Below are 27,038 nucleotides of genomic sequence, written 5' to 3'. Positions count from 1 at the left end.
AAAATGTCGTGCTTGGCACTGTCTTGGTCTACATACTTCATAAATTACAAAAAGTGCTTGAGGAGCTTCCTGTCTTATCTCTGATGTGGGCAAGATCACCGATGTTCAGATCCTTGGGAGAGGGTACTACCAGGTAGAGTTCGAGTTTGCGGATATGACAGTTGAGGTAATTTCGATAAGCCCGCTCGGCATCCAAGCAGCTCGAGCTTACTTCCGACGATGGCATCATGGTTTGACCCTACTACAGATGTGCTCGAGGAGGAAGCAGACTTGCCGATTTCAGTTTGTTTTCCAGGCCTGAGGCGAGAGTACCTCTCTCTTGTCCCCAGGATTGGTTCCATGTTCACGATAGTTTTGGAGTCTCCGCGCATTGCAGCTTCAGTTGTGGACAAGGCCACAGGTTTACCTACTGTGCGGGTTCTTGTTTAAGACACACTCTCTCTCCCCAAAGATGGTACTGCTGCCTCGAATGAATGGGAGATGGATCAGATAGAGTGTGGAGTATTCGGGTCTTCCGAATCAGTGTTTCATTTGCAGGCAGATGGGCCATTTGACAAAGGTATTTCCTTGCAGAAGACCTCGACCCACAGCGCATGCACAACTCCCAACGTTGAGCATTCCAAGCAGCCAGATATACAAGACGCACATGTTGGTACCTCGACAGAGACCAATGATCAGACAACTGACGATTGGCAGCAGGTGTCTGGCTGTCATCGACAGGGGCGGGCTCACCCCACTGCTCCCCCTGGTGGCCAACAACATTCTATAGGTCAGCAGCACTGGGTTTTGACTGGGAATCGTTTTGACCCCCTTCAGCAGGACCCGCCACCAAAGGAGGCCCCGTCCACTTCAGTTTCTCCACCACTGCCTCCTCCTTCCTCAGACGTTGCCGATCCACCTCCCCCATCTCCACCTTTGCCTCCCACCCATCCTATCTCCCCGATAGGAACCACAGCCTCATCTCCTAACCCCTCGTCCACTCCTCCTTAGACGAAGGGTACTGGACATGCTTATGCCGCAAGGCGTTCTCTTGGTAGTGTTTTCGCTACGAGCCATGTGGCTTGAGAGGGACAACACCACCAGAGGCCGCATTTTTTGGTGTAGACTTCTCTCTTTGCAGTAGTCCCTAAAGATTTGACTACCTTCGACATTCGCAGACGCTGGGACTTCTTCGATTACAGCTTCACTCGGTTTCTGGGTGACTCTTCTCCTGACCTGGACGAGGCTAGCTTTCGAGTCCACGTCCTCTTTCTTGCAGCTAGAGGCATTGAGGCTATGGACAAAGTGGTGGGTTTCTCCTTTCCACTGTGTGGTAGGGATCTCACAAAGTGGACCCAGCACACAATCCTTGACTGGATCCAGATTTAGGCTACTGAGGTCTCACACCACACAGGGGACTTAGGGGTGATAGATCTGGTGTAGACACTTTGGCCTCTTGCCAAGTTCAGTGTGACACCTCCCGATGCAGCGGGTTGTAGGAACATTGTGGTACATTTGTTTGCTGACACTCCGTGCCCTCCTTGTTATGTATTTGTGCATGAGGATTCTTCGATAGAGGATGTAGCCCTTCGGGCTGCACACTCGACTTGGGCCTAGGCGGATAGTCACTTCTTTTGCGCTTGTCTAGAGGTCGTTCGGATGCGGATTACTCCCCATCCAAACCGACCTCAAAGATAGCGAGGTTGGCTGCTGCGGCAGCATCTGGTTTCTCTCACTGACTTCATGAGGATCATCTCATGGAATGTGTAGGGATTAAGAGGGTCCCAGTTTCAGTGTTAGAGGAGTCAGCTGCGTCAGGAGCTTCAGGGATGCCTTGTGGGTGGTGAGATTGACATTCTTATGCTACAGGAGCATCATCTTTGTGAGAGTCGCATTCGAGGTGTGGTCATATTTTGTGTGGTCGCTATAGGACGTTTTGGTCAGCTGCATTTGGACTTGGAGGCATCCAGAGTGGGGTATGTATGACTATTGCAGACTCTTTGCAGTAGGCCATTGTGGGCAAAGAGATTATTGTGCCAGGTAGGGCTGAGTGGATTACTATGCAGGTTTAGGGTTGCCTCATGGGCTTCCTCAACATCTACACGCCCAATGTGGCGAGCGCACGTGCAGAGTTTTTTTTTTCCGAGAAAAAGATCTTTCTATTAGTTAAGAAAACTGCCCATAGGGCTACAACCACCTCTTCTAGAGAGGGCTACAACAATCATAAGAGACTCTCCCAATGAAGAAACAACATATTTACAATGAGGCTAAATCAAGAGATGGGAGGAGGGAAAATCCACACAGGTGGACGGTAGTGCCATGTCATCACCCCCAGGATCATGGTAAGGAAAGGCCCAGGGCTCCAGAGTCGAAGGAAAGCCTCTCTACGCTCCCGCATGTGGACGGAGTTGCCTTGGAGTCTCTCGAACTTCCCTCTGACAATATGGACCAGCTCTAGCCAAAGATCTCGACCAGTCTCTGTTGGTGGTATAGGGCGATCCTTAAAGATGCGAAAGCAACGAGCCCGCCAAATGAACCAGAGTGTTAGGCCACAGATGAGCTCCCAACACTCCTCTCTCACTACACCACTCCTCTCGAGCAAGCTCTATAGCAGACTGCGGTGTAGGTCGATCCCCTTGCATCACTATCATCCTACTGGTGGAGGACAGCTCAAACTGAAGCGCCGGGTCCGTGAGAGTGGACCAAGCAGCTGCCCCCCAAGTGTACTGTCGTGCCATGGAAAGAGGTGGCATCAACCAAAGTACACGAAGCCAAACCTGTTGTGCCAAAGGACAATCCCAAAGACAATGGCGCTAACTCTCCACAGGATGGTCACAAGCTGCGCATGCTGCTGAGAGACCACTATGTACAACCCAACTCCCAACTGTTGTAGCCCGATGTGCAACCAGTCGCTGGAACAAATTGACTCGTCGCGGTTGTTTGGAGTCCCATAACCTCGCCCAAAATGCTGACAAGGACTCCGCTATGAGACCCTCCTCCTGCTAATGAGGTGTTGCAGTAGGACGAGCTTCTCTCCGTGCTGCCAGTATGTGACGTCCCAGACGAACACAGTGTACTGAAATAAAGGGACACGTGGGTGGTCCGCTAAGGAGAAAGGGTCCCTCCAAAACCACTCCCAAGGATCCCACTGCAGTCGTGCCAGTGGACACCACTCCCAAGCAGACAACGTCCAGTGGCCCTCAAGAGCTGTTGGGTCAGGATCCATGACAAAAGTCCTCCCACAGATGCCCACAACACGAATCCTCTGAAAACAGCACTTTTCCACCTGTGGAGCCTCTACTGAAACATGGTGTAAACGACCCACACCCTGTAGCTCAAGAAACAGGGAGGGGACAGTCTCTGAGCAAGCCCGAGCTGCGATGAGAACCTCCAGACGTGTGAAGGCTCCCATCCATGTGGGCGTTGCTGACTCGAGAGGCGTGAGCCACTCAGCTGGTACTGCCTGTGTGATGCCATGACACATGCTTTGCACCCCTCTCATGCCCTAAAGCTGGATGCTTTGAAGCTCCTATGACAAGCCTGAAAACTGTAGCCAGTCACCTAAAGTGCGTGCTGGACCCTCTGCCATGGGACCCCAAGAAACATGAGGCCTACTACCAACCAAGCGGCCTCTCTGAGTGCTAACCATGGGGTTCCAAACCGGGGGTTGTCTCAGGTGCTCCTTCGTACAAGTAGGCTGATGCTGCTCCAGGCCTCTTTGTAGCTGCTCCCAGGAACGGAGCAGACTCACAGCAAAACGGTCCTCCAGTCTCCTGCTCATGCCAACTCTGCGCATCTCTGTGAAAATCCATATGGTCGATGGTTGCCAGGGGCGTCCAGCCTGAGGCACTCTAGCACTACGCCGCTGAAGCAAAAACTCCTTCCAGGGTTCCTCCCCTGGAAGTAATCCTCTGACAAAAATCTCCCCAAGAAGGGCTCTACTCTGTTGTGATGGGTCTATGATCCCCAACTCTCCCTGAGAATAAGGAAGAGTGATGACCTACCAACGCCAGGCCACTTTGGCCCAGGCTATCTAGGTGTCACATCCTAACCAAACGAAGTTCTTGATCAGCCTCTCTACCTGGCTGATGCTGGAACTTGAAAATATCAAACAAGAAGTCATAGTAGCCAACAACACCTAGTTGGCCACTACAACTTTGCTTGCCAAAGAAAGTCGTGTGGAGCTCCAATGTAACAACTTCCTCCTGATAGATAGGAGGGGAGCAATCTGCTGCTCCGAAGAAAAGTCCAAGCAAACCTCACAGTCCAAGTACCAAACTGCAGTCCCTAGGGGAATCCATCTGCTGAAACCCTCACCTGGCAGCCAATCAGGCGTAGGAGCACTACCAACCAAGAAAGCCATTGTCTTTCTCCAGTTGATCAATGCGCCTGATGCACAACAAAAGGTCTCAAGAGCTTGCTCACACCTATGAAGATTGACCTCTTGGGCCTCCAAGTACAAGACTGAGTCGTCAACAAACTCAGCATCTAGTAGCTCATCTCCCCGAACAGGAAGCGCTAGGCCACAAAGACCAACCTGTTGTGAAACCAAAAACCTGCTCATTGCCTCAGCATAGAACACAAAGAGGAAGGAGGCAAGAGGGCATCCCTGTTTGACCGAACGTGTGAGCATGAAACGATCTCCTCTACCACTTGACAAAAGTACCTGATTGTGTATCTGTCTATAGAGAGATGATACACCTCTGATCCAAGCATTTGGCAAGCCCACCCTGCATAGAACACCCTCCAAAAAGTCACAATCAACTCTATCGTAGGCCTTCTCAAAATCGAGAAGAAGTATCACCAGATCCTCACCACGGAGACATGGAAGGGCAGATGCCTCCCAAAAAGAAAAGATGTTGTCAAGGATACTACGCTCCTTGACAAAACCTGTCTGTGTTTATGACGCTCTTTAGAAGTGGCTAAATCCTCAAACTCAGAGCCTTGGTAATAATTTTGTAGGCTGAGTTGAGGATGATGATGGGCTGCCACTCTCGAATCTCATCCAAGGAGCCACCCTCCTTGGGAATGAGGTAGATGAGGCTCTGACTCATGCTGTCAGGCATCTCTCCCGTGTGTAGGATGTACTGAAAAGCGTTGCAGAGATCTGAGCCAAGCGTGTCCCAATACTCTAAGAAAAAGTTGGGAGTCAGACCATCCTCACCTGGAGAGCTACCATGGGGAAGTGCTCTAAGGGCCGCGTGGAGCTCCTCTAACTGTAAAGGCAGCTCAAGACTCTAGCGCATCTCCTCAGTCGCAAGACTAGGCATTTGTGCCCACACCTGCTCTCTACATGCATCCTGACGCTCTAATTGAGGCTCTACTGACAGCAGGTCATGGTAAAAGTGTGTGGCAACAACACGCATGTCCTCTGGATCTGAAGCAATTGACCTGTCAGGCCTCCTCAATTGGATCACCCTGGCATGTGCCTGGTGAGACCCCACTGTCTCAAAGAAAGCCCCTGTCACTCTGTCACGCACCTTGGTCAACTGAGATCCTAGGCTGGCTCCAGATTCATGCTATTGAGTTCTCTCACCACATAGGGCACTTAGGGGTGACAGATCTAGTGTAGACACTTTGGCCTCTTGCCAAGTTCAGCGTGACGCCTCCGAATGCAGCGGGTTGCAGGTACATTATGGTGCATTTGTTTGTTGACACTCAGTGCCCTCCTTGTTATGTATTTGTGCATGAGGATTCATGGACATAGGATGTAGCCCTTCGAGCTGCACGCTTCTTTCGCGCTTGTCTAGAGGTCATTCGGATGCGGATTACTCCCTATCCAAACCGGCCTCAAAGATAGAGAGGTTGGCTGCTACGGCATCATCTGTTTTCTCTCACTGACTCCATGAGGATCATCTCATGGAATGTGTAGGGATTGGGAGGGCCCCAGTTTCAGCGTCAGCTGCATCAGGAGCTTCATAGATGCTTGTGGGTGGTGAGATTGACATTCTTATGCTACATGAGCATCATCTTTTTGAGAGCCGCATTCGACGGTGTGGTCAGATTTTGCGTGATCGCTATGAGACGTTTTGGTCAGTTGAATTTTGACCTGGAGACATCCAGGTTGGGGTATGTATGACTATTGTGGACTCTTTGCAGCAGGCCATTGTGGGCAGAGGGATTATTGTGCCAGGCATGGCTCATTGGATTACTATGCAAGTTTAGGGTTGCCTCATGGGCTTCCTCAACATCTACGCGCCCAATGTGGCAAGCGCATATGCAAAGTTTTGGGTGCACATTGTAGAGTCTCTGCCGCAAGCAGAGCAATAGTGCATTGGGAGTGACTTCAACATGTTGGAGAACCCCTCTGACAGGATTGGAGGTAGCCATACTACTGCGCAAGGAGTTGAGTTGGCAGCTTGGGAGAGGTTATGTATGACTGCAGGTTTCAGATGTGTGGCAGCATTCTAGCTTTGTGAGACCACCTGACAGCCTGCTTGCCTTCTCTCGTTCGCCAAACCATAGGGTGGGAGGAGTGAATCTATCTCGGATAGATCGCTTCTACACTAATGACCACTTCTGTAACTTGGGTGGGTCAATTTTCATTCTGCCTGGGACTTCTTTTTCGGACCATGCACCAGTGATCCTCACAGTGACAGATAGATAGAGAAGGGGGAGCACGATGCTTCGCATCTCTAAGAGCGTCTCGCTAGACTCTATGCTCAAAGAGCGAGTGGTGACTCTTTGGACAGAGGGCTTAGACTTGTAGGATTCTCCTGCTAATAGAGTGGCCTCTAGACTTGCTCAACTTAGTGGATATTTCTCCAGGAGTCTACGGCCCCCCTGGCTGCAACGAGAGAGGAGCAGCGTCTCCGATGAGGTGTAACTTCCCTGTAGAGGATGTAGGAGCAGTATTTAGACAATGCTTGGTTGGAGGAGCAATTACAACAAGCTTGCCAGCACAAAGGAGAGGCGCCACGAGTGTTGGATAAAGGCCAAGACTTTGTCCGTAGCACCAAAGGTGCCATCATAGGTAAGGAAAGAGATACTCTTCCTTCCCTCTTTGAAATTATTGAGCTTGGACGACCTCTTCCACGCGGAATAGGATTTCCTATGGCCACTTCTTTTGGATGGTTCAAAGGTTGCACCATCACTTTCTTCAGAAGGTGAAGAATTTGAGGAAGATGTAGAAGAGGGTGACCTCTTTCCACCTTTTTCTTGCCTTGATCTTCGTTGTCTTCACCATCGCTTTCATAAGAGGAAGAGGATGAAGAAGATGGAGAAGAGGGTGTCCTCTTTCTCTCCTTTTTCTTCTCTTGCTTTTTTATCATCCCTCTTTGAACTATGGTGTGGAGAAGAGTGTGATGGTCTTCTCCGCTTTGGACGTGATGGAGAGGGTTTAGCCTACCGTCTTCGTGGAGCCATCTCTGCCGAGGTGGCGGGAGACTCACTTCTTTCGCATTCCTTTGGTGGAGGCTCTTGAGTTATCCTTCGGGAAGGAGATGCATCATCAAGAAGTAAATTCTTGAGCCCTTCGTATGGATCCTCTTCTTCTTCCCAAATCCGAGAGAGACCTCGTTTGGAAGTCTCACAAGGAGGCTTCCTAGGTGTTCTCTCATCATGGTGAGGAGCTTGGAGAATCCCATGAGCACGGAGCTGCCGTTGCACTTCACTTTGGAGAGATGGATTGCCCATGGCTTGTTGAAGCCTAGAAAGAAGATAGTTAACAAGCATCGGGGCATCATTAGTAGCTTGCTCATTAGCAAAATCAAAGTTATCAACATTAATTTCACTCTCTTTACTATTGTCAGCCATTCTAACAACTTTTAGGTGTAAATTTTTTAAGGTGTACTTTGGCACTTCAAGGCCTAGTTGCTACTCTTCTTTACCCCTTTAGAAAAATCACTCAAGCTACTGTACCCGTGGCTCGAATACCATTAATTGCAAGGAATAGAAGAGAGGGTCGTTCAACACCAAAACAACACCAGCTCTTGTCAAGCTTCTAATAGTTTAATAGTGGTTAAGACGTAGGCAAGCCCCATAGGACTCCACTATTAAGACCATAGCTCTCGACGGTGATGCCCCGTTAACTGCACGAAGGCAGGCGCACTACAAGGCTGAAAAATCCCTATTCTACTTACTCACAGGCAATTAATAGTACCAACCATTTATAGCTAGCTTGATGACCTCCCTTCTTGAGCAATAAAAGAGAACCTTGTGCTCCTATACCAATGTAACATTTAATGGCCTAATAACTTGTGTGTAGCGGAAAATAGCATGAACATAGTGAGCATTTCATTAAAAGAGTTTCCTAATGAGAATACCAAGAGTGCTTGGGTGGAGAGAGCAACAAAAAGCATAACACCTAGTTAGATAACATGAACAATACTTTCAAAAGAGAGAGAAATTAAGCTATTGACAACAATTGAGGACCGAATTTTCATGGAGCCGGTCCCCCCTCCAAAAGGCTTTGTATTATGGGTTCTCCCATCAAGAGAGACATTGTACAATAATTTTCTTTGTGTTCCTTCAAGACTAGATAGTGCAATGAAGATGGAAACTTCATGCACCTAGAAAAACACTTATCAAACACAACATCAATTCCCTCACGGTCTCAGACCCAAGACCTCACACACCATGAGAGATGGTGAGAGCTAGCAGGGTATGAGAGTAGATTGATAGGAAAAAGGAGTAGTACTACGAGAAAGAAGTATTTCTCCTCACATAATCACTCTTATTAGCATAGCTTAGATTAGTAATTAGCATGGTAGAGGAGATGAGCATGCATTGAAGCTTGGCTCTTGGTTGGATTTGCATCCATCGTCAAAGAGTGTGTTGATGTAGGCTTTCTATCTCACAAGGTTGGAGTAGATGATGAGCTCTCCATTAAAGCTTGGGAGGAGATAGACTTTTCTTCCTTCACACATGGTAAAGTGTGAGTGTGTGTGTGTGTTCATTCAAGACAAAAATCAGCCCCCTCTCTCTCTTGGGCGAGCCCTTCTTGCTATTTTTCTCTGCCTTTTCCCTCATTGGACCTCCCCAAGTCAAGCCAATGGTTATTAAGCAGCATAAGTGATAGCCTTTTGACATGTGTCCCCCTTTCCCCTTTTATGAGAGCTTTTGGTAATTTAATAATTCAACTAAACTCTCATTGGACCCCTTTGCCTCCTAGACGATAGGAATGAGGCATGCCATTGGGCTGCTGAATGCTCATTGGACCCCTTGGGAGACTGTCCAATAGTCTTGTAGAGAGCTTAATTATCATTGGTTCTTTTATTAAGTGTTTTTAAATTAATTAAACTAGATTTACGCTAGCCTAATTCTCATTGGTCCACCTCCAAGGCCATCCAATAGGAATTGGGTACACCTTGTGGCCATCTAGCCTAGGGAGCTGACACGTGTCCCTCTTTCCCTTTGTGAAAAGGGAGCTTGTGTGAGTGTGTGTGGCTTTCTCTCTCATCCCCTACAAGAAATGCTCGCCCCCTCCTAAGTAGGGATATGCAAAGACTTTTTGACACACACAAAGTTTGTTTTGTTTTCGGAGTCGGGCGAAGCAAGCCCGGCCGCTCCCCTTATCCACCGTAAAGTGGACAAGAAGAACGACCGGGACTATGCCCCGAGAAACCGAAGGCAGACGCTTTTGTCACTAGTTTCCTCTGGACTCAGGAGGCCAGAATTATCTACACTCTTAGGGCGATGACTGTTCCCTTGAGAGACCCATTTCGGTGGGCGTGACAGTGACCAAGTACCTCTGTTCAGAGGCCCAGGTACTGCGGGACTTGCTTCGGTCTTCCCTTTGGATTTGCCTCCTCCAGGTAACTTATCGCTCACCTCACTAAACTGCCTTTGAAACCCGACGATTTTCCCCTAGGAAATGCCATACCCGCTTGGAAGGGCGCCGGCTCACAAAGCATCCAATTTTGGAAGTCTTAATGGGCTGCACCTTAGGGCCTTTTTAGCCCAATGTTGCACATGGCTCTTTTGCTAATGCCCCCCCCCCCCCCCCCCCCCCCCCTTTGGATCCCTATTTTCCCTCCTTTGGATCCCTACTGTGGCCAGTCTGCTAGCTTAACCAATATTCTAGCTTTTTCTCCCCTGGCACTTCCCCATATTAAATGACGAGGTTAACATGAGAAAATCATTTAGGAGAATTAGATATTATTATGACAAACATGGTATATTGAGAGTGGGAAACCCAACGAGCTCAGCAAAACTGAAAAAAGTATCAAAAAAATACTTTGAGAAAAAAATCATGATTTTTCCCTATCCATTTTCTACAGAGGTCAAAACTCAACAAGACGTCGTGACCTTATTGTGCATTTCCTATACATTGCAGTGATTAAGTTTGGGCCAAAATACCCAGTAGAGCTCCAATTACAAGCAGTTTTGTGTTGCAAGTGAAAACTTGTTTTCACAAAAACGGTCATAACTTTCACTTACGAACTCCAATTGTTAATTTTTTTTATCAAAGCAGCTCTATAGATCTTAGAGTAATGCTTGACCAAAAGGCATGCCAACAACAACCCTTTAGTTCATGGGTTTGAAAAAAAGTTGTTTAAAGCCTCAAATTGTCATTTTTGTTCAGGGGTATCCGAAACTAGCTTTTTGGAAGTTCTAGAAGAAAACAACCAAAATTTTGGAAAGAGTTTTGAACTTTTTCTATCTTGACAACTTGGGACAATTGAAATAAGACCTTGAGAGAAAAACAAAGTTTGGATTTTCAAATTTAATACTTCCTGGAAACATATCATTTAAGAGCTGACAACTTCAACTTGAAAGAAGAGCTGATTTTACGCGTTAGCTTAACATTTTTGGTTGTTTGAGAGTATACACAAATTTCACATAGGTTCTAGACAAGAACACAAGATTCAAGGGAGTTGAACAGATTTTGGACAAGTTGAGAAGCTGTTTTGCAATTTTTGGAGAGAGCGTTAATAGGTAACAGGTTGGGTTTGTGCAAACACTCAATTTGATTTCATGCTTTTAAAATCTGGTAACTTTTATAATTTTAGGGCTAGGCCAAAGAGAGAGACTGAGAGCAGAGTCTCATTAGACAAGAGCATCAATCCAAAACTTATAGCAGAGCCTATGGAAGTCCTAGAACCTATCATTGAGGACTACATGTCTGATACGACTTCATAGTTTTTTGGTTTCTCCAGAATGACTTCAAATCTATGTGAGAAAGGACCGGAGATAGATAGTTCTAGCAGAGTGCCACTAAAGGCGGTGGATTACAACATGACCTTTGTATACCAATTTGGGGAAAGGATCTTCGTAGATCCCTATAATCACTTTGTTTGTCGAATTGCTGTGATCATTCACCAATGTAATTCATTAAAGAGCCAGTTGTGAAGTATCTAAATGATAGATATTGGATCTCATTGGTATCACTTATAGGGTGGTAGAGGATCTAGACCTCGTAGACAACCTAGGATGAGTGGTATTTGAAAACCAAGGAGCTGTAGTGCTTGAATCATGGCCATTGCCATCTTTATAACATCTTAGGCAAGTCCATTCCTTGAAAACAAATCATGCCTTGATAGATGATACATCCATAGCTCTCTATTGGGCATCCACAGGAGAAGATATCAACATGTACATAGGAAAATCCATTGGATATGAGGCTATCACAAAAGAGAAGATCCTATATGTTTTTGTTTCAAGAACTATAGAGGCTATCTTACTCTTAAACAAGATTGGATACAAATTTGAAGCAGTACCAAGAAAGGATTTTTGAAAGATCACTTTAAGTGGGATATTAGTGATTGACCATGCTTAGTGATCCTAGTGTAAGCCTAGAGCCAAGAACTGTAAAAGCTAGAGTAGGAGTTGTGGAAACACCAACAAAGCTGAGAGACAAACCAAGCAGTAGAAGAGGAGAATCTACCACAAGAACAACTAGAGTGGAGGATTCTTATCCAGAGGAGAACTTCAAATAGAGGTGGCTTTACAGCCGTTACAGAGTCATCTATGATGCAGCTACGAGAGAAGTACCAAGAGTTGTATCTCGAGCACCAACACCTCCTTATGAGGAAACATTTTCAGGAGCTTTCAGGAGTGATGATATATGTCGATGAGCCAAGGCATATGCGTCCGGCTATACATAATGTCGGGCTCTAACCTACAACCTATGAGGGCACGGGAACTGACATGCTAATCTCCACCCAGCCATGCCCTAATATAGCCCCTGGCCTTCTAAATATAGGGACCCCCTTGACTGCATGTCCGTCTTGGCCCTTGGCCCGGACCCGTGTCCTGACATTACTCCCCCCTTAAAGAAGAGTTTTGGTCCTCAAAAACAAAAGTGGGAAGTTTCTTCTTAAGAACACTAATGTTTTCCCAAGTGGCACCTTCTTCAGGTCGGTTGGATCGGAACGCGGTTCAGTAAGAGGTTCAATGAAACCAAAAGTAACATCTTGATTTTCTACATTGTTGTCCATTTGTAACCATCTGATGGTACCGGTTCCTGTCCAAACGTAGTGTGTAGACTCCACTTAGAACACTCATGAGCATGGTAAACGAGTTTATCACAACACAGGTGTACCAAAAAGAGTACCTCTTGTCACTTTCCATGAAAGTAGCATGCTGACATAACTCATCAGCCAATTTTAAGTCCTTGACTTGATCTTAACTTTCATCATCAGTAAACAACCCCACTGTAACCAGTGTTCTAGGTTGAGAACCTGAGTTATACATGAAGAGACTACCTAGTCGCAACATGCGTTAACTGATAGTAAGTACTCCAAAAAGAGCAATAAATGCTTATGAATTTGATTTGTTGGTGCTAATGTACGCACTTTGCATATCCTTTAGCCCAAAATTACACTTTGTAATTTGTCAATCCCCTTGGATACTGGTGAGGTGTGTTTCCCCCACGGTTTACAAATAGTCTTCCCCGATGACTGGTAAACGGAGAATCACAACAGCGTACATTGTTGATAAATCAACCATGTTTGAAATAATCATTGTGGTTAACATGAAAGAATCCACAAACACCCAAACCGAGCCATGACCTCTATTGGTTATTAGTAGACTCAATAGTAATCTCATAGAGATAGTGCACATAGAGTGCAAAATGCTTCATAAGCAACAGCCTGAGGAATATGCAAGCCGTTCCAAATCAGCTTTTGCTAAACACTAGGACCCATAACACCTAGTGTGCATGCATTTAGCAAAAACTAACCCGAACCTGTATATCCATAATGGTCCTTGCCAATACTTATGGCAAGTGTGATGCGATAGCACACATTAAAGAGGAATGTAATTAGTTCGGAAAGAAACTAAATACTTTCATTTGCAATCTTTTTGCAAGCCTTGCGGAAACGTCTGAACCATAATAGAAGGTGAAACAGTGATCACTTCTAGGTACAAACAATGAAACTTTTTCATTAACAATTTAGAGCCTTGCTATATGTATGAACAACCATCTATCATGTTGTTTAGCAGTACTTGTTCGTTAACAAGTCATTCTAAGTATCCGACAATTTTTGGCCACCAAAATTTCTCCTGATACGTCGTGCTAGAAATAGTCTAGAAAACATATGTGACCAGCACCTAAGGACTTTGTCGTGACACAGAATTGAAATAATGGTGCGAGTGTCAGTCCAGAGACTCATATTCTCCACATGTGGAATATGTCTCAACTAAGGATGTCTGAAAAAGAACATCCTACAAGTACAATATGTACTTGTGTGTGGAGGTAGCTCTAAACACTTTACGACAAGAGTGAGAGGGACCCTCATTATCTTGCTCCACACTGGCTAAACCGAACTCCTGGAGTTCCTAGACCATGTTGTATCCCATGTGACAACATGTGCCAAATTGAACCTTACTGGTAGGTTCGTAACAACATAAGGCAGAAAAATAGATTGGACACTTGGCCCAAAATACTTTGTGCCGACATGCCCTTGGCATGGCTCTGTAACCTTCAAGCGTACTTATACGTCTTGAAAAACCAAGCAAAGCATACTAAAAATGGAATAACACCAAATCAATAGATGCGTACCTGGAGATTTGAACGTAATGTTCACTTACCCGTATGTAAACGCAGAGGAGTACGTCTCCTACCTAAAAAAACAATAGCATTGCACGGGGAACCATGGGTGTTGCCCTCGCAATCCAACCCCTTTGGTTAACATCGACGTAGTCAAACCTCTTGGTAAGACCCTCTGTAGAAATTGCACAACTAGCAGGTAACGGTGATCAACATAGTCAACCGTATAGAATCTACGTTCTCAAACCCCTTGGTAAGACCCTATGTAGAAATTTCTCAACTAGAAGGTAATGGCTATCAGCATAGTCAACCGTATACATATTGGTTGGTATCAACCAGAAGTTGAATTTGTCCACTACCGCGTGGTAGATTGCGAAATTTGTTCCTTGAAAGGCTAACTGGGAAAGATCAAATTGTGATCCTCAATGCCCATGGGGTGATGTAGCAGTCACCCGCCGGGTCATACCCCAAAACAATATGTCCATAGACACACCGTAGTGCTATAGAGAGAACATGGAATCCACACAAGTGGACGGCCTAGCTCTGGTGGATAGCCATGCTGTCACAACTGATTGCTGCATCTATACTTCCTTGTATAGATCAGCTGCTATGAGTTGAAGATCTATCAAAAACTCAACTTGAGTGTCGCACTGAAATCATGTAGTGCAAAAATGACATTGTAAACATCCTGAATGACAAGACCCTTGCTTGTCCATTAATGTTGATGTATACTTCCTTGGGTGGATCTGTTCACTCTTGAAAACAATCACCCAAAGAATGTGAGCATTGGGATCTTACCCTAGGTCTGACAATGGCTCTTAGCCTGTGTGGCTCATAGCCCTTATGTCAGTTAGTGTTCAATCGACAAACTGATGAAGACTAAGTTGGATGGCGTCTTAGTCGATTTATAGCTGAGAGTTGAAGCACCTTGGCTTAGTGCTGACTCACGAGAAAAAAGAGGAAAACATGTATCCAAATAATCTTAAAAGTTTTCATTATTCTTCAAGAGAAATAAGAAAGAGAGAAAAGAAGAGCATGCTGGGCTGAGGAACTTTCCTTGAATGACTATGACATGTATAGTTGATTGCCAAGCTCTTGTGCATCTTATGCCGAACGTGCAGCTTATCCTATAAGCATGCCATGGTTTTCTGTTATGACTCTCTCATCGAGAGAGGTAACAGGAAAACACAAACAAGTCACAAAGTGACCCACTTACCATATATGTGGTTGTGACAACCCAAAATTCATGGTAAACAATCCTGAACTTATCTTGTCCTTGACAAAGTATCTGGTGTTATAGCGAAAGCATGTTTCATGAGGCGGTAAAATTGTCTCCACTTAGCTAGCATGCCGTGCATGCAAAATTTTAAGCCCGTGTGTGCCACTGCCCTTGATGCCAAGTCATTGGGCAGTACCTTGGCACAAGGGAGAAGCCTTGCTTCATGTAAAATTGCCAAACCACTTTGCTTTGCACAATGACAGTCATTGCCAAGAAAAGTGTAAACATGTAAAAAAAAAGAAAAACTTAAACTTGGCTAACTTGGTAGTGGTTGCTGCAACCTGTTGTCATGAGAAAAGCTCGCGTAAAGATGACTCATAGACAAATCTGCACAGACCCTGTCGTACATCCTATACATCCGCCTGGTACATAATGAAATAATATGCAATATGAATTAACTTGCAAACACATTGCTTCGCAATTTTGTATGCTCATAGCATATGCCAAACGCACGAAGTCGCCACTTACTCAAGCTTCACATATGAACCAACTCTCCAACATAAGGAGTAAGAGACATAGCGCCGAACCCAGTCTCACATTGGACAAGCCTTATGTGTCTAACCTTACTCATGCCCTGTACAAGTAGTGATAGCCGTTTTTCGGCTCTCTGTGATTGCCATAGTGAGTTATCCCCCCCTATCAAATCACTCAAAGACTGTGGTTACCTTCACCCTTTTCACTGTATATAGGTGCGTGTGAGTTAGGGGACTTTTCCCATATCTCCTTACTGAAATAAAAAACCCTCAATTAGCTAGTCATTGGGCTAGTTGAGCCAAAAAAAAATAAAAAATAAAAAATATAAGTATAGTATGGCCCATGCGTTCCTAAATATTTCTTTGTATATAGAGCCTAATTAAAAGATTTTTTTCATAATTATTTTGGTATTTATTTAAATATTTCTACCTAGGTGTGTATTATTTATGCTCTGTACATTGCCTCACCATTACCACAATTTTTCTTACCATTTTTCATACTCTTTATTCCATATAGAAATATTTTCATGTAAGCTTCTCTTATATTTGGTGTAACTCCACCCCAACAAAAATCCAAAAAAACTAGTTTTATTTATGTGTATATTTTTTCACTATTGTGATTTTTCCCTTCCTACATCTATTTTGTTTTTTTTCTAAAAAATTAGAACACCAAAAAAATTTATCTTTTTATGGTAGCCTCATAATGAGAGAGATTTCTTTTGACCCCTTTATATTTTTTCCACTTATATTATTTATATTTGACATGTACATATTTTTTAGACCCCTCATTATTTGATTTTCTTAGTTGTACTATTCACTTATATCATGATCTCAACAATATCTTCAATTATAGACCTACCAAATAAGGTCAAGGGTAGGTGGCATGCATACATGCACTATGGAAGGCTCACTCTTGGAGGTATTCAAAAGAATGATCCAAAGAAGGACCCCACAAGGACCTTGTGCAGTGGAAAAAAACGGTCAGTTTTGCTGAATTTTTAAAGTTCACTTGCTCTCTGAATTTGAAAAGGTGATACAAACAAAAGTTGTAGCTCGTGGGCTGAACTTTTGCCTCAAATTGTTTCATATTTTTTTGAGCTACGAGCTGTGAGCTATGATTTTATTAGTGGACCCCAGTTTTCCCATGTTATGCATCCACACTCTCTCTTCCACTTTATCATTTTCCTCTTTCACACGCACTTCTCCACTCATCATCCCCACCTCTCTCACCACTCCTCTCTCCACCCTATTCACCTTCTCCTCAACCTTGAGGAATAAGAGAAAACCATGGTGAACTCATACCTCCCCCACACAATTCCATTCCAAAATTGACCACCTAGTCTCATTTTTCCTCCTCCAAATTACCCATATCTATCAAAAAACCACAAAATTCAGCCTCTTCTCTTAAAAGACAGCATCATGGTGGCTGATTACTCAGCTTCAATTACCTTGTCTCTGAAGGAAGGTCAAGAGTGGAGAAAAAATGTACCGTCAAAGCTAGTGGACCGTCAACAAGCGTCAAAATTGGCCCTACTCAAGACACTTGGAGCATCAACCTTGTAAGAAATCCACTTTTTCTTACCTCTTAAGATTTTTTCTTCCTTATTTGTATCCCACATGGATACTCCCATTGTAAATATCCAATTCCATTTGTAAATTAATACTAACTCTACTAACACTAACCCACTATGAAAAGTCCTATCACCTCCATTTCTCTCTTCTTTTTTCCCCACCAACTTCTTGATAATTCCAAGCAAAAGAAATTAGATAAATTGCTGAAAATCTAACCCAACCATGGTTAGAGGAGTAACCCTAGCCTTCAAAATTGCTATAAAAGGAGGGTGTAGCTAGCACAAAAAGGGGGGAAGAAAGAGCACTATGCTATAGCTTGAGAAGCCAAGCTCAACCTCTTGAGTGGAATCTCATTGGCATTAGGCATATGTATGTGTTGTATTAGGGGTGATAAGCAAGGGAACTCTATGCCATTGTAAGAGAGAGTGATCATTAAATTGAGGGTAGGAAATCTATCATTTCTCCTACTAGTGTAAGCCCAACATTTGCTGAATCAAGGATGGTGAATTTGGACTAAGCATGGATACCTTGTCTCCCTTCCAACGTGAAGTCATGGACAATAATGATGTGTAAGTGTCTTGGTGTTTTATTTAAGTTCTTGATAGCTTGTCTTCGGGTATTGTTATCAATTTAGCCATAAATCCCACATGCTGTAAGAGGGCGACAGGGTGGAGAGGACTCCCCTCGCCTTAAGACAGTGATTGGGGTGGCTTTTTTCTTGTGATGTGTTGTGGTGTAATTTACTCAGGCTATGTTGAACAAATACTAATCTCACTTTGATTGGTCATGACAGATTTGTAAGAAGGCATTAGTGCAACAAGCACCCCCTTCCCCCTTCTCTCTCTTTCTAACATATATATATTTATGTTTGCTTGATCATTAACGATACACTTCAAAGCAGCCCGAGCACCATCTCTCTCTCTCTCTCTCTCTCTCTCTCTCTCTCTCTCTCTCTCTCTCTCTCTCTCTCTCTCTCTCTCTCGTGTTTTAGTGTGTGAGAGTGTTCCATTGGTGTTAGGGTTAGTGTAAATTCCTTGCTTGTTTGTGGGTTGCTCTAACGATTCTCCTCTTTTGCGTCCTAGTTCCACGGAGGACCGGCTTGTGTATTTTTTGTGTAGAATCAACCTTTAGCATAGTCAAGTAGTTTGAATGAATCACGAAAATTTGTATGATCCCTTCATTCCCATTGCAAGGCAAAAGGTACACATAATTGTTAGTACTAAGTTGCAATTTCAACGTGTCATTCGTAGAATTTGAGGTTCTCTTAGGTTGGCCGAGATAAACGCTTCAGTAAATCCTTTTATTTTGCCTCTCATTAGGTACGACCTTAGTTTGGACGTCTATATTTTTGTTTTGTTTTAAGCATTAGGTCATGCATAGACCATGGATAATGGCCCAGGAATAGAGGTTTTTCCCTTCCATTTCACTCCACACATTAGAATAAACATTGCAATTAGTAGGAAAATCCATTTTCAACAACGTATGGTGTTCAGGTTTGGTGCCCAAAGAGTAGGAGAAATTTTCGCATCACCAAACCCTGTCATCCTACCTCTTATTGATTATCATAGGTCGTTTGATGTGAATATCTTTATTTTGTTGTAGAATAGATTGCAAGCTAGAAAACATTATTGTGTAAATCTTTTTAAGAAAGAAAAACAAAAACGGGTGTCACTTTGAAATCAATTCAATGGAAATCCAACGCCAAATGTCTGGGTATCCTCTTTTCTTTGGAGAGCCTGGAGAGGATGCAGAATTATTTTTAGCGAATTTCAAGATGTCTTGTCGTATCAAGAGGATAATAACTGATCAAGAACGTGTAGAAATGTTTGAGGTGGTGCTTAGGAAAGATGCTAGCAGTTGGTTTGACTCTTTGTCTGAGGAAGTTAAGGGGAATTACACATAAGTTTTGAATCGTTTCAAGAAATACTTCTTTGATCCCCAAAACACTCAAAAATTATGGCAAGACATTGTTTCTCATAAGCAAAAAGACTTAGATGACTACTACTTGTACAAGCAAGAGTTTCTACGTCTTTGGGCTCTATGGATACGAAATGTTGCTAACCCTGGTGATGGTGCAGAATTTCTAAAGAAGGAGAGGTTCATAGCCGGACTCTTTCCTGACCTTAAGGTAAAAGTTGAGGTGGGTGCACCTGCTACTTTTGATGCAGTTGACTAGGGTTGCTGAGAAGTATAGGAAACTTAGACCCAAAGGTAAGTCACAAGCATCAACATCTAGGGAGCTTCTTGAGGTAACGGCTCAAGTGATTGAGAAGTTAAATGAATCTTTAAGCAGCCTATCAATTCACCTTGCACAAGCTGTAGGTCCAAAGGGACAAGCAAAGAAGTCAGAAGAGAGAGAGCCACGAACTAGGAGAGTCTTGCAATGTTGGAATTGCGGAGAGTCTGGACATGGGATGTATAATTGTCCTTGGCCCCGTTGAGAGCCAGGGAGACCTAACTTGAATTACCCAGTGATGAATGCAGGAGAAGGAGCTGGTCAACAACCAAGGCTTCTATAAAGGCCAAATGGACCAAGACCACCTCCACAAGGGGTAGAAGGAGTTCCACCTTTGCCAGATCCAAATGTGCATGTGGTAGAGGTGAAAAATTCAAATGAGGTTGACATGGAAGCCAATGGCATTAAGCGTGGCCGAGGAAAAGGTAAAGAGAAAGAAGGAGTCACATCATAGAGTGACCATGGACATGGCAAGAAGGCAAAGGAAACCAAGGAAACCAAGAGGACTCGACGTCGTATCAACCTCCAAGACTTCCCTCTTGGACATGGTATGGCTCCGTACAACGTGTTGGAAGACATGAGAGGTAAGGGTCCTGATATTTCATGGCCTCAATTTCTTGCATTATGTCCACAAGTTAGGAGGGATTTAACAAGGGCAGTTAGCACTAGGAGAAAGGTAAAAGAGAGTGTGCCTGTTGTAAAAATTGCACAAGCTGAAATGAATGAGGACATTACACCGGTGCTAGACTGTTACATCAAAGGAAGATTGGTTAGGAAAGGTCTAGTGGATGGGGGTGCACAAATTTGCATCATGACAGAGGGACTCATGCAAAGACTAGGCATGCACATCCATGAGACACCTGAAATCAAAGTCAAGATGGCAAACAATAGCAAGGCTAGGTGTGTAGGCATTTGTAAAAATGTCTTTGTAGAGGACTTTGGCATTAAGAAAGCGGTGGATTTTTATGTTATGTCGACCAAGGGAAGTGGTTATCCATTTATCCTAGGAAGACCATGGCTAATGAAAATGCGAGCTTTGCAGGATTGGGAGAGTGGGAAATTAATTTGCAGGAATGACAATCATAAGAAGGTTGTCTTTGACATGAAGGAGCAACGCCAAGAGGAGCTCCATGAAGAATCATCTCGAAGTGAGACGGAAGAAGATTGGACTGAAAACACTTCAGAAGAAGAAAGTAGCGGCAGCATTACTGAAGAGGAGTCCTCCATTGAAGTCATGGGGGTAAGGTTTAAGCCAAACAACCAGGAGACCTCTTCTCGGGGTTTGGAAGAGGTAGGTTCCCAAGAGAACCAAAAGGTGGAAGATGAAGGAATGTTAGAAGGTATGTTGTCTACAACACTTACAAAGGATGAAAGAGAGGAGTTCAAATGTGTGCTAAGGAAATTTTCGAGGCTTTTTGCTAAAGACTACACCGATGTGCGTGGAGTAGATGTTGTTCAGCACAAGATTGAGTTGAAGCCAGAGGCCACACCTAAGGCTCAAAAGCTACGAAGGCTAGGAGTCATTAAGGAGCAGGCTCTACTCAAGGAGGTAAGAAAGCTTCTAGCAGCAGGTTTCATTTATCCAGTGGAGAATTCAGAGTGGGTCTCTCCCGTTGTTGTCACTCCTAAGAAAAACGGTAAGTGGAGGGTGTGTGTGGATTATCGTCCACTTAATGAGGCAACAAAAAGAGATCACTTTCCCCTCCCATTTCAGGATGAGATACTAAATGAGGTAGCTGGTCATGAGAAGTACACTGTGTGTGATGGCTACTCAGGTTACTTTCAAATAGGGATTGCATTGGAGGATCAATTGAAAACAACCTTTATCACTCCTTGGGGTTGTTATGCTTTTAGAGTCATGCCATTTGGTCTAACAAATGCTCCTGCAACATTCCAACGTTTCATGAACATGGTGTTTCAAGCATTCTTTGAAAAGTCCATTAGGGTTTTTATTGATGATTTTTGCATTTATAGCTCAAAATCATTGCATCTACAAAGGGTAGAAGAAGGTTTAAAGAAGCTCTATGACATGGGAGGTCAACTCAACCCCGACAAGTGTCACATAGCTGAGGATGAAGTGATCTTGCTTGGTCACAAGGTTTCCTATAAAGGCATTGAGGTGGATCCTTCAAAGGCAAAGGCTCTTATTGAGCTCCCCTCACCCAACAATTTCAAAGAGGTCATATCATTCATTCAAAAAGTGAAGTATATGTCACGCTTTATTCACTTAGCTTCGGAGTTGCTTCATCCTTTGCAAAAGTTGACACAACAAGTAGAATTTGCATGGTCTGATGAGCTTGAAGAGTATTTTTGTAACACTAAAGTCATTTTGTCAGAGTTACCAACACTCATGCCTCCTTGTTGGGAGTACACATTCTTTGTTAGTTCTAGTGTTGGAAGGGAAACAATTGGTGCTGTGTTGCTACAACAAGATCCCCACAGTACAAGGATGCGACCCATCTACTTTGCTAGTAGGGTCATGAATGCTTTGGAGAGAGACTACACAGAAGCAGAACTCATGATGCTTTCTCTCATGTTTGCGGTGAGAAAGTTTAGATCCTACCTGCTACCAAAACCTTTTGTAATTCTCACTGCAGAGAATTTGTTCCCTTGGGTGTCATCTCAAATGAATCTTAGTACTAGGATCTCAAAGTGGATTATGGAGTTGCAAGAGTTTCAATACTCTTTCAAGGTAGAAGATAGTGTGCGTGCACAATTGGCAGGGATTCTCACTTATAGGGTGCATGAAAAGGAGATTAAGGTGCCTGAAGTAAAGACCCTACCATTACCACCACCAAAAATTATTCCTAATGCTTTTACCTTGTTCTTTGATGGAGCTTTTCGTCGAGCCACACGAAAAGTAGGGGGAGGGCTAGTGTTGCTCAACCCAAGTGGAGAGGTGGTCATGAAAGAGAAGTTCAATCTACCAAGTTCAGCTAGCAACAATGAAGCAGAATACGACACACTAATTCATGGTTTGAAGATGTGCATTGGCCAAGGGATACAACGCCTCATGGTAAAGGGAGATGCACTTCTCATTGTTAAACAGATTTTAGGCATTTGGGCATGCAAGAATGAAATCTTACGGAAAAAAGTTCATGCCATTCGTAGATTGTTTAATCAATTTGAAGAAGTGCAACTATATCATATTCCTAGGAAACAGAATGAAGATGCCGATTTACTTGCACAGCAAGTAGTTACATGTGTTGAGAAAGAAGTGCAGGTCATCATGGTGCAGCAACTGTCAAGCAACCGAGATACCAGGGATTGGAGTCATTGACTCCCATTATTAGCTACATTTTGGAGGGTGAGTTTCCACCAGACTTCACAAAAGCTCAGAAGAGGAGACTCATGAAGAAGGCAAGCATGTATCTCTTCCTAGAAGGCTCCCTCTATCAAAGAGGGAAGGATCAAGTGTGCAGAAGAGTACCAACTATCGAGGAAATTCCAGCCATTCTAAAAGGTTTGCATGAAGAGGCATGTGGTGGTAATTTTTCCCAAGAATCAACTGTGAAGAAGATTTTGCTTGCGGGGTATGTTTGGCCAAGCTTGCATGTGGATGTTCAACATTGGTGTAAAAGATGTCACAATTGTCAGATAAATGGAAATAGAAGGTTGGTGCATGGCCTGAGGCAAATAGTTCTTGCAAATGGACCCTTTGATAAGTGGGGCATTCATGCTATGGGTCCTCTGCCTAGGACAAAAAATGGTAAACTCTACATTCTAGTGGCTATAGACTATATGACTAGGTGGGTGGAAGCACAAAGTGTGGCAAAGGTAAATGAGAGGACAGTGAGCAAATTTGTCTACACTCACATTTGTTGTAGATTTGGCACACCTTTGGAGATTGTTTCTGATAATGGTCCAGGGTTTAGAAAGGGATTGGTCACAGAAGTCTGTGAAGAACTTCACATTCTACATCGTCACAGTACACCCTACTATCCCCAATCAAATGGTTTGGTAGAAAAAGCTAATGGTGTCATTGCAGGCATCATTAGAAAGATGGTGAAAAACAAGACAAAGTTGTGGGATGACTTCTTGGATGGTGCCTTGTGGGCGTATCGAACCACATATAGGGAAGCCACGGAGTTCACACCATTTCACTTGGTCTATGGTCAAGAGGCTTTACAGCCAATTGAACTAAACATTCCAACAATGCGACTTCATGGCAAATCAGCACAAGATGATCAAGAAGCATGGATGGATCGACTTCTTACCTTAGCTCAGCTTGAGTGGAAAAGAGAAGCAGCATACGAGTGCTATAAGAGGAAAGCCACACAGACAAAGGAGAAGCTTGACAAGAAACTGAAGGACAAAGGCATCAATGAAGGAGATCTTGTGCTAAGGTATGACAATCGACTCGATAATCGTTTTGATGCCAAATTTGAAACAAGATGGCAGGGGCCATACATAGTCAAGAAGGCTTTCAATTCAAGTTACTATCAACTTATGGACTTGAATGGGAAAGAGCACTCCAGGAAGGTAAACGGCTATCGCTTGAAGCCTTACTTGAGTCGCCTTCTACCAAAGGATCTACCAGAGTAAAAGGCAACTATCCCATGTAAGTATTGTTCCATGAAGCATGAGTGTAAGACAAACCAAAATTCCGAGGGGCCAAACAATGAAGATCTTGTCAAGGACTCTGAAGCACTCTCTTTGGAAAAGATTCTTTATGATGGTACATGAATATACCATCATCCTGGGGGAGAGCTAATGATAGCCGTTTTTCGGCTCTCTGTGATTGTCATAGTGAGTTATCCCCCCCTATCAAATCACTCAAACACTGTGGTTACCCTCACCCTTTTCACTGTATATAGGTGCGTGTGAGTTAGGGGACTTTTCCCATATCTCCTTACTGAAATAAAAAACCCTCAATTAGCTAGTCATTGGGCTAGTTGAGCCAAAAAAATAAAAAATAAAAAAAATAAAAGTATATTATGGCCCATGCGTTTGTAAATATTTCTTTGTATACAAGGCCTAAATAAAAGATTTTTTTCATAATTATTTTGGTATTTATTTAAATATTTCTACCTAGGTGTGTGTTATTTATGCTCTGTACATTGCCTCACCATTACCACCATTTTTCATACTCTTTATTCCATAAAGAAATATTTTCATGTAAGCTTCTCTTATATTTGGTGTAACTCCACCCCAACAAAAATCCAAAAAAGCTTGTTTTATTTATGTGTATATTTTTTCACTATTGTGATTTTTCCCTTCCTACATCTATTTTGTTTTTTTTCTAAAAAATTAGAACACCAAAAAAATTTATCTTTTTATGGTAGCCTCATAATGAGAGAGATTTCTTTTGACCCCTTTATATTTTTTCCACTTATATTATTTATATTTGACATGTACATATTTTTTAGACCCCTCATTATTTGATTTTCTTAGTTGTACTATTCACTTATATCATGATCTCAACAATATCTTCAATTATAGACCTACCAAATAAGGTCAAGGGTAGGTGGCATGCATACATGCACTATGGAAGGCTCACTCTTGGAGGTATTCAAAAGAATCATCCAAAGAAGGACCCCACAAGGACCTTGTGCAGTGGAAAAACACGGTCGGTTTTGCTGAATTTTAAAAGTTTACTTGCTCTCCGAATTTGAAAAGGTGATACAAACAAAAGTTGTAGCTCGTGGGCTGAACTTTTGCCTCAAATTTTTTCATATTTTTTTGAACTACGAGCTGTGAGCTATGATTTTATTAGTGGACCCCAGTTTTCCCATGCTATGCAGCCACACTCTCTCTTCCACTTTATCATTTTCCTCTTTCACACACACTTCTCCACTCATCATCCCCACCTCTCTCACCATTCCTCTCTGCACCCTACTCACCTTCTCCTCAACCTCGAGGAATAAGAGAAACCATGGTGAACCCACACAATTCCATTCCAAAATTGACCACCTAGTCTCATTTTTCCTCCTCCAAATTACCCATATCTATCAAAAAACCACAAAATTCAGCCTCTTCTCTTAAAAGACAGCATCATGGTGGCTGATTACTCAGCTTCAATTACCTTGTCTCTGAAGGAAGGTCAAGAGTGGAGAAAAAATGTACCGTCAAAGCTAGTGGACCGTCAACAAGCGTATAAATTGGCCCTACTCAAGACACTTGGAGCATCAACCTTGTAATAAATCCACCTTTTCTTACCTCTTAAGAGTTTTTCTTCCTTATTTGTATCCTACATGGATACTCCCATTGTAAATATCCAATTCCATTTGTAAATTAATACTAACTCTACTAACACTAACCCACTATGAAAAAATTTATCACCTCCATTTCTCTCCTCTTTTTTTCCCCACCAACTTCTTGATAATTCCAAGCAAAAGAAATTAGATAAATTGCTGAAAATCTAACCCAACCATGGTTAGAGGAGTAACCCTAGCCTTCAAAATTGCTATAAAAGGAGGGTGTAGCTAGCACAAAAAGGGGGGAAGAAAGAGCACTATGCTATAGCTTGAGAAGCCAAGCTCAACCTCTTGAGTGGAATCTCATTGGCATTAGGCATATGTATGTGTTGTATTAGGGGTGATTAGCAAGGGAACTCTATGCCATTGTAAGAGAGAGTGATCATTAAATTGAGGGTAGGAAATCTATCATTTCTCCTACTAGTGTAAGCCCAACATTTGCTGAATCAAGGAGGGTGAATTTGGACTAAGCATGGATACCTTGTCTCCCTTCCAACGTGAAGTCATGGACAATAATGATGTGTAAGTGTCTTGGTGTTTTATTTAAGTTCTTGATAGCTTGTCTCCGGGTATTGTTATCAATTTAGCCATAAATCCCACATGCTGTAAGAGGGCGACAGGGTGGAGAGGACTCCCCTCGCCTTAAGACAGTGATTGGGGTGGCTTTTTTCTTGTGATGTGTTGTGGTGTAATTTACTCAGGCTATGTTGAACAAATACTAATCTCACTTTGATTGGTCATGACAGATTTGTAAGAAGGCATTAGTGCAACAAGCACCCCCTTCCCCCTTCTCTCTCTTTCTTACATATATATATTTATGTTTGCGTGATCATTAATGATACACTTCAAAGCAGCCCGAGCACCATCTCTCTCTCTCTCTCTCTCTCTCTCTCTCTCTCTCTCTCTCTCTCTCTCTCTCGTGTTTTAGTGTGTGAGAGTGTTCCATTGGTGTTAGGGTTAGTGTAAATTCCTTGCTTGTTTGTGGGTTGCTCTAACGATTCTCCTCTTTTGCGTCCTAGTTCGCTCTTAAACTAGGTGGTTCCCCTTGTGTATTTGGGATTTGGCTGGGGGTTTGTTGTTTTGGTTTGTGTTGTGTTGTGCCCGAGCCCCATTGAGCAGCACGGGAGCCTTGAAGGGTGTCTAGAGGTTGCTCTTCTTGTTGCCCGCCCCGGACCGCCTCAGTAGGTAGCACAATCTAGTGTCCTTGCATCGTACATGCCATCACCATGCCATGCATGTGACGCATGATTTGACGCCTTGCATACCTCAAGCTCTGCTTGATAACTCCCTTTGAAACATGTGTGTATGCCCTGCATACCTTCATAATCTCCTAGGCCTGCTTACTGCCGCTTAGGCAAACGTGGTGCCT

Source organism: Adiantum capillus-veneris, chromosome 17 (genome assembly GCF_014529385.1).
Source record: "Adiantum capillus-veneris isolate H3 chromosome 17, ASM1452938v2, whole genome shotgun sequence".
NCBI classification, from domain to species: domain Eukaryota; kingdom Viridiplantae; phylum Streptophyta; class Polypodiopsida; order Polypodiales; family Pteridaceae; genus Adiantum; species Adiantum capillus-veneris.
This window is presented reverse-complemented; position numbering follows the sequence as displayed.